We start from the raw sequence: 7,179 nt of genomic DNA on the forward strand, positions 1-7,179 counted from the left end.
AAAAAGAGGACTGAGGGAAAATTTGAAAGTGTTACCTGGAGAATGGGAATGATATAGAGGTGATGCATCATGCAGAGGTGAAAATTCTATAGAATTAGAAAATGGAACAATTTCAAACCATCCAATTATAAAAGGAAACAACACAATATTATTTGAAATCCTGATATCTTAACAGCTGTCAGGTAAGTATGGCAATTGATAAATAGATGACTATGACATTGAGATTCTGTGTGGTTTATGTAAAATTTGTTGGGGTTTTTATTAGTATTATTCATCTAATTATGATGAACTGAAAGGATGCGGTACAGTTATGTACAAAGCAATAAGGCTACTTGTGAACAGTCAGAGATCATAAAGTTCATATAAAATGACTTAGAACATCTCCAATTAAAATTTTCCATTATAAAACAAATTTTTATAAAGTCTAGAGCTCCTTTAGTGTGCAATTAGATGTAAATGAAACAGAAAGTGGTGTTAGTCTACCCTCCTAGAACCTTTCCTGCAATACTTATTTGTATTATAACTATTAAAGATAATTATTAAACAGCTGTTAAAATTGAAATATTTAAAATCAATTCAAAGATTACTAAATTAACATATAATGGACATATATGTAAAATGAATGATTTTCACAGTTGAATCTTGATTGATAATCTTAAAAACTGGGCAGATATTTGTTTTTCAACCTTTACAGTATGCATTTATGTGTATTCACTTATAAAATCATGTCAAGACTAACATGTAAAGTAAGCTTATTCATTACATAGTTTTAAATTTGAAATGATTTAAAATGCTAAAGTAATTGCAATAAATTTATACACTGAATAATCAAATGATATACAACCATTTTTTGAACAACTACCTAAGATGCAGATTACATGTTAAGGAAATTATGTTAATAGAAAGGATTAGGTGCTCAAATAAACAAGATTAAATAGAAATTTACATGTAAATCTCAAAGCAAAATGAATGATTTGCTCAAAAAAAAAAGTATAGCTTAGCTATTTATTTGGAACATTTTTCACTCCAATATAAAATACATGAGTATGTAAAATTTGCAAGTAAATTTTGCATTATAATATGGTATCATCATTGATGTCATTTCTGGAAGGTGAAGTGATAGAAAAATGCAATTTGAATTAAAAACAATAAATTTTATTTTGTCACATTTTTTAAAAAAATATTCATAGAAAATATCTATCATTTAAGTTAATATTTATTAATATTAATGCATATTTCAATAATATTTTTATATTATATTTATTACTTTTATTGGTGATACAGGTTTGAATTCTTTTCAGTTGGTTTAACATATTAAATGATACTATTAAAAAACATGGGATGGCAAATTTGTGGAATTAATTACTCTGTTATATAGAAGACAGATGTTTTATCTGAAATCTTATTGTGGTATTAATTATTGATAGTTAATTCTTATGGTTATTATTTTATTACAAACTGTGTTGTTTTATTTTTTAAACCACATTTTTTTCATTTGATAAAATTTGTCCTTTTCTCTATCAGTTGATCTCAATACTAAGTCATTTCCACTCTCTTTGGTTTGATGTATTGGATGACAGTGAACTTTGAAGAAATGTTCACATGTTTACATTTTTTCCTTAACTTGGATTTATATAAAAAATAACATTGTGTGTTATACAGTAATAGTAAATGTAGAAAACTGAAGAACTTCCACAATGTTCTCTTTAAATATTTTATATTCACATTAGAAGTTTTTGATTCTTTTATTCCTTCTATTTGTTTTGTATATTTTCTATATACTTTGGTCAAATGTGTTCCAACATGAGTTGTTATAAAACTACCAAAGATTGGGTATTAATACAACAGATATGAATTTTCCTGGTCTAAACTACCTCAGTATTTCTATAAAGAGACATTATGTATGAGCAAGGCAACTTAAAGAGAAATATTATTTGCTATGGTAACTTGCTTGCAGCTTCAGAGTGTTAGTCATGACCAGCACTATGAGAACCATGGCCGCATGCAACTGGAGCAGCAGCTGAGAGCTTGCCAATTGAGACAACAACTCCAGGGCAGAGAGTGAGAGAGCTAATTTGAATCTATTGAAAAACCTCCAACAAGCCATAATTCCTAATCTTTCCCAAAAAGTTCACTAAATGAGACCCAAGCTTTCAGCTATGAGCCTATGAGTGCCATTTTTGTTCATACCACCGTATTGACATTCATGAAATGCAACATTATTCTATCCTTATGTTCACAGATAGGTGTAGCTACCATTATATCAAAAAAGTGTTCCTTATAGTAAATTGAAAGCATCTCGGAAAAACACAACTAGATATAATGTGGAGATTCACAAAATGGTGGGGAGACCAGATTCATCCAGATACATTTATATCACAACAACTTTTGAAGACATGGTTCAGGAGCCATCACAGAAGAAATGAAATATAAATATATATATAAAATATATATCTAAATATATTATAAAGAGGAAATATATTAAAAAGAGGCTGTCAAATTGATAGTACAATATTATGAGACAGATTGGAGGTAAAGCACTTGAGAGAGATTGTAATAAGGAAAGGAAAGGAACTCTTTTAGTTACATTTCTTTTTCCATGACAAAACACTAGGAGCAAGGCAATATATGAAGGTATAAATTTAAAGCAGGCCTCATGTTTCTTAGAATCCATAAGCCATGATGATAGGGAAAATGGGAGCAGGCAGGCGTTATGTCAGAGCAACCTCCGTGAGCCCGTATCTCTATCCACAAGCACAAGGCAGAGAAAGCTAACTAGGTCTGGACTGTGGAAACCCCCGTCTACCACTAGTGATACACTTCTCCAACAAGGCCACACCTGCTAAATGATTCCAAAGAGTGTCAACAACTACGGACCAAACATTCAAATGCATAAGCCTTTGGGATCCTTATCAGTCACAAACCACCGAGTGGATGAGTAACATAATTCTATTTTAATTTAAAAGTTAAAAGAGAAAACAGATTAATTTAAAAAAAATGACAGTTTAGGATTTTTTCTCTGATACTTCTCTCCTTGACTTCTTAAAATAATTTTATTCTTTTCTTTTGTTTACGAATGCCCTGAAGTCTCTTCTACCAAGTCTGCCTTTGTTATAAACAAGAAAAGTAGTCAGATATAATTAATGCTTATCCCACAGCTGCAGTATTTACTTCTTACAAAGAACTGTCTCCAAATACAGTGACAGTCTGGATTAATTGAGAAAATATGCTTCAACACATGAGACAAAAAAGACAACAAATAATTAACCTTTTAGTAATCAAGTCTGATTGCTATACATCTTACCACATCTAACTGGTATTTCATTTTGATTCTTATTTCATTCCCTAATGAAAAACTTGAACAATTTATCATATTTTTAATTATTTCTAATAAAGTTGAATTTAATTATATTGTGCAATTTTATGCACAATCTATGTATCTTTTATATAATCTATGTATTTTTTCTTTTCAACTTCAGTATTTGCAATGACATTTTTGTTCATCCTACAGTTTTACTTTTGTTAGATTATTTTTCCTTTTGAATTTTCAATTAATTAAAAAATTGAACTTGTTTTTAAATTTATTTAATTTTTAATGATTTTTATACATAAATACTATATAAAGGTAATTTTTTCCTTTTTTCTTTCCTGTCTAGATTTTCCAATGTCCTCCTATTTTCTCTCTCAAATTTATGGACTTTTATTTATTTCATTGCACGCACATACACAGAAAACAAAACAAATGAAAATACTACTGGCCAATTTAACTCCTATATATAGTTTGTAGGACTGACTTTGTGATCAGTTCCAGCTGCAAAGTTCATGTCCTGAGATGGGAAAGAGGTGCTGAGGCAATGTGAAGATACTGACCAACAACTGACTTTCAAGCAATGGGCTCTAATAAATCGAGCCATCTTTATTTTTACAATCAGAGTCACTTGAGTAGTGATACCATTGGTTATTTTATTAAAAGAGGTCATAACATTAGCATTTAATATTTTATAAAATGAGATCAAAAGCTCATCATTACAAAAGCTCCTCATAGTTTCCCTTCCTCTTTCTGTACTCCCACTGAGCCAATCACCCCCTAAACTTATTTTGCAGTAGAAAACACAAATTCAGACAGCCAAAAATAAACGTCTAGCCAGGCAAGTCCTGTAAATATGAGCATTTACCTAGCTGGTAGCAAATGAGGTTACACAATTATAAAAAGTGCAGATTAAACATTTTGGGGTATTAGTCCAGTCTTCAAATAGCACCTCTTTGTCGTCATAATTTTTAATTGAGTACAGAAACATAGTCATTGTGCCAAGCAACCATTCCTGATATATATCTATCAATTCTTGATGCCATCTTTCTAAGAACCATTTTCAAATAACTGTTGATCAGACTTTCCTAATTTCTAACTCTCTGTTGATCAGACATAACTTCCCCAGTTTAAGTCTCTGTTGATCACAACAATCTTCTTCAGAACTGTTATGCAAGGACCCACTGCTTTCAACCACTGCCACAGGTTTATTCAGTATGATAGTAGGTGTTTACCCAGGGCATATTTACATGTCCCAATATAGCCAGGAGTAATGAGCACATCTGGAGGATCTATAGAGTCAAAAGAGGAAAGGAAGTTTTTACCGTTTAAAAGAGTATTGAGAAAAACAGAATCATCCACAAGGCTTTGATTTATCTGGGCCTTGCATGTGACCAACATTATACTAAATTTTGCTATAAATATAGACAACATAGAAAAATCAAGGAGAGCTTTGTAGCACATGTAATATAGGAAATAAGCATAGAGTCCACTAAATTTACCACAGGTCCTAACCAAGTGATAAAGAATTTTCATGGGCCTGGCCACAATAGAGTTCCATCAGTGCAGCACTCATATGCTGTTTCTTGCAGAGGCTGCAGGGTTACTGCCAGGATTGGGTATTTTATTGGAAATGTCATTGAGCCATTGTTGCTGTAGCTAACAAGATAGAGGCAGGGCCAAATATCTAATACCAAGCATTCTGGTCTTCTAACTCTTGTAAATATTCTTCCCCCTTTTGAAATATTCCCTGAATTTTGGTGTAGGGGACAGGTTGTAGATGTATAAGATGGGAAACAGGCTCCCACAATCTCTGATTTTGTGACAACTATTTAAAAATTTCCAAGTGTACTGGCTCCCTTATTCTGATTTTTAAAATGTACATGTTTTTCTTAGCAATGATCTGTGTTGCAGTGTGATATTCATTCTGTAAATGCACCATAAGAGATGATAAATATAGAGTAGAAAGAACAAAACCAATATCAGGAACTATCAGAAATAAATATGGCTAAGAACCACATGTACTTAAATCCAGCTAGATCTTGGTTGTCTAGTCTTTGGCAGGTTGAAGCCTTTTTTTTTTTTTTTTTTTTTTTTTTTTACATAATTCATGTCAAGAGGCTACCACTTGGTCAGTTATTACATTGTCGAGGAATCTAATATTATGATTTAAAATACATCTTTGTTCCATGTATTTGTAACTATTGGAGATCAAGGATGGCTCATATAACATATTTAAAAGAGATTGCTATTATGCTAAAAATAAAAATGCCTTTTTAATGATACATTCCATATGATTTATTTTCTTCCATGTGAATTGCTTTCTCCCTTATTATGCATGTAATATAATTCTTATATCCATGTAATATATTTCTTAATGAATATGTATAAAATCAAGTCTATAATATTGAAAATAATACAGTTAAATGTTTTTAGAGTTTTCAAAGTCATTACCTATCACATGTTGTGGTTAAATAATGTGTTCTCCCTAAGAATAACTAAAAACCAAAACCTCAAACCTAAAACAAACAAACAAACGAGCAAATATACACCTCATGAAATATTCTTGTATACTTTAGAACTCACACTGTTCTTCTCTATGATATCAATAGATACATTATGAACATCAACTATCTTTTGGGCAGAGGGCAATGAAGCAAGCATGAAAATACACATTAACACCTGGATCTATAAGCATATGTATATGCATTCTGTAATTTTACTGAATTTTGATGACTAATTTTCTCTATTTCATTTTTTAATGTTGAAATTACTTTATAGAGTTTATCACATAGACACAGTCTTTCTATATTCATGAGTGTCTCAAATATCCTGTATATTTGATCAGTGTCTGTATTATGAGAGTTTAACTCATAAATTCTCATCTAATTTTAATCTGGAGACTCATAAGTACTTTATATTTATGTTTTCTAAAAGAAAGTAATTTAAAAATTATAAAGAGTCTATACACTATGAAAATTGTGAATATATTCCAAATAAGTAAAAATAGTTAAGGGAGATGGATTTTTAAATATAAGTCTAGTACAAATTAAATAAACTTTTTAAATTGTGACATTGAAACTAATTAGTTTTTACCAAAAGTTAACATTCAATAAACTAGGCATAAAATTTCAAATCTTCAAAGTAAAAAGGAAAATAAAACAAACAAACTCACCTTTTTCTGAAAGATACGTGATACTTGAGTCAGTCATAAATATTGAAAGACTATGTCTATGTGATAGACTCTAAAAAGTTATTTCAACATTAAAAAATGAAACAGAAAAAAATCAGTTGTCAAAATTCAGTACAATTACAGAATGCATGTACATATGCTTCATTAAATATTTAGTGCATTATTTAATATTATATATAAGAAAAAATTTTGTATTGATCTTTTGATAATATATTAGCATTTGTGCTAAGACATGTCTATATTAACCACATCAGTTACTGCATAATCTTTATCAATAGAGAATGAATGTACCTACCTACCCATTTACAGGTATCTAATTTCCTAATCTACCTAATCTATCTAATCATTCCTATATTTGTGGAAAAATATTTAATTAATCACATTTAACAAGATAAACATCCCATTTTTCTACTTTTTTATTTTTATTAAAGTATTTTGGAAGTATACCAAAGAACTTCCATTATAAGATTTTTCAAGTTGACCAACAAATCATTAATTTTGAATTTTTTTCTATATTATATTTTAATTTATCTCTAAATTATTAATATTTCTGTGGTTTATATTGATGATTTTCTAATTATTTAAATCTAAAACATCTAAGTATCATGAAGACATTTGTGAGTTTTTGTTCTCATAATGCAGCACATTATTAAAATTCTGTGTAACCAATACACTGCTT

This window comes from Arvicanthis niloticus, chromosome 3 (assembly GCF_011762505.2).
Source record: "Arvicanthis niloticus isolate mArvNil1 chromosome 3, mArvNil1.pat.X, whole genome shotgun sequence".
NCBI lineage: Eukaryota > Metazoa > Chordata > Mammalia > Rodentia > Muridae > Arvicanthis > Arvicanthis niloticus.